The sequence below is a fragment of the Oratosquilla oratoria genome, chromosome 11 (assembly GCF_046742065.1).
Source record: "Oratosquilla oratoria isolate Oo_2021 chromosome 11, ASM4674206v1, whole genome shotgun sequence".
Taxonomy (NCBI): Eukaryota; Metazoa; Arthropoda; class Malacostraca; order Stomatopoda; family Squillidae; genus Oratosquilla; species Oratosquilla oratoria.
Window position 1 is genome coordinate 47,445,176 of NC_134787.1, and position 2,500 is coordinate 47,447,675.

The following is a 2,500-nucleotide window of genomic DNA, read 5'->3' on the forward strand; positions in this document are numbered from 1 at the left end:
ACCCACTTGTTGCGTATCCGTATACAGCAGACGGATACGCAACAAGTGGGTACAATACACTGTTGCACCGTATCGTATCACTAGGTGGTACGCAAAGATGATACGATACGTGGAAATGCAACAAGTGTGGACCCGGCTTTAGACGACCGTCGTGCCGTTGAACGTAACGTCCCTAATATTTTCTTGCGGCTCAGGGTTCAAATCCCATAGGAAAAATCGTGCGTTCAATATCTATAATTAAAAAAAACATATATAAACAAAAATATATATATATACAAGCAAACAATCAAAACAACAAATAAACAAATGTATGAATAAGTAGATGAATAAACAAGCGAAAAATTAATAAATGAATAATTAGCTTGGTAAACAAAATACAGAAGTATTCAAATCATGAGTAAATAAATAGACAAATAAACAGATAAACAAATTGATAAATAAATGATAAGTTAATTAATAATAAATAGATAAATGAATTAATAAACAAATTAATAAATAGATAAATAGATAAGTGTATAGATAAATAGAGTAGATAGATACACAAATAAACAAAAAAAAATGATAAATAAATAAACAGCTTCATATGCACATTCTGAAAGAGCTTATCAATGGAAAACCAGACACATCAAAATTCATATGCTCATGAGAAGCTTACTCTACATAAAACCCAAAAGGAAATATAAATTTCCGATATTCTGGTTATTCATTCAGTCACCGCAACATGAAGCCAGTACTTCACGTATCCTATAGAAAGCCAATCTCCCCTTTCCTCTTAGTATGATTGCGCCAATCCCATCCCTCTCCATGTTCCCTTCCCTTCCCCTCATTCGTCTCCTCCCCTCCATTTTCTTCCCCTTCTCTCTTCTCCTCTCTCAACCCCTCTCCCATTTTCTTCCTTCACATATTCTCTCCATTAATCCCTTCCTCTCACATGCAACCCCTCCCCCTCCCTTCATTTCATGCCACCTTCCACGCAATCCCCTTCCTTACTTTATTCTCCCTTCCTTCTCCTTCCTTCTTTCTCTCTCCCCTTCCCTTTCCTCTCTTCTCGTGCCCTTTTCGTCCCCTGACGCCCCTGATTCACCCTTATGCCCTCACCGTCATTCCCAGCCCTCCGAGCAGAGCTCTTCATTAAAGAGTAATATTGGGTTATTATATAAAAAAGGAATTTTTGGCTTCCCGGAATTGGGGTATGGGAGCAAATGAGTGTACAGTAAAGGGATCCTGCTTAATCAAATTAGATTGCACGGCACACACACACATGTAACAAAAAATGAGTGGAATATGTACATTTGTGTTTTTTGTACACACACATACACACGCGCACACATGTACACATACCAACATAAATACAGACACAGACTCACTGACACATAGTTACATGCACACACACACACACACACACACGTTATGATCGACAGTTATTACCTTCCCGTGATCGACAGTTGTTACACTCCTGGATGAGAGCTCAGAGTTCGCATATGGACCAGTCTATGGGTAGCTGTCACCTGACACACACACACGCGCGCGCGCGAGTGTTGGCCCGCAGTGCTCCGATGCTGAAATGTTCAGCCTTGGACGGGATTCGAACTCGGATCGTTGACTTAGCGGTAAAGCGAGCTACCACCACACCATCGAGGCTGTCCGTGTGTGTGTGCCTTTATGTTACATAATTAAAATATACATATATATTTTATACACACGTAGTTCAAGGCATTATGTCAATTAATGATAGTACTATATGATACATCTAGTACTTATGGAAAGACTCAAGCCATATGCAAAAAAATAGAGAATAATGGCTTATCATGGAAAAAGTCATTGAGAAATTTAAAGAAAAAAAAAACATATATAGCGAGAAACAGCTCACTTTTTCCAGTTCGTTCCTGGCTGTGGTTGTGAATGTTATCGCGACAATATTTCTAATGCTACATTTGTGTGTGTGTCCTGGCTCCAGCCGTTCGTCATGCGGTCCTCTAGCATCATTCTCTGAAATGTGTTTGCCGAAATGACGTTGGTAATAATCGTTAAAGGTGGTACTGGCCTGAGCCGAATTACAATTGCTGGTGATAGGAGGGAGGAGGGTTGAAAATGGTGCGAATGGTGATATCAAAAATTTTGCGGATAGTAACGTGTTCTGTGGTGATAGATTCTCCGTCCATGATTAGCTCATTAGCACATCAAAAGGCGAAAAAGTTATTATCGTTAACAGTAACAAGGTTCCCCCGAAGTTAGAATAATTAATGATAACTTTGTGGTTGTTAGGGTAATAGCCGTCGTAGTGTCTCTAGTTTATGTGTTTGCGATGTCATTATCTTCGGCGTTGGCGTTTGGTGTGGCATTTACATTAACAGTAAGGTCTGACTCGACTCCTTTCCTGCCGAAAGTGGTCACACAGAAGAGAATAGGTTGCCATCAGCCAAAACAGAAGGTTGCAATCCTTGGCGACACCATTGCATCGAGGTATCGTCTTCGATGTGATCAAGGAAAAATGTAAGAA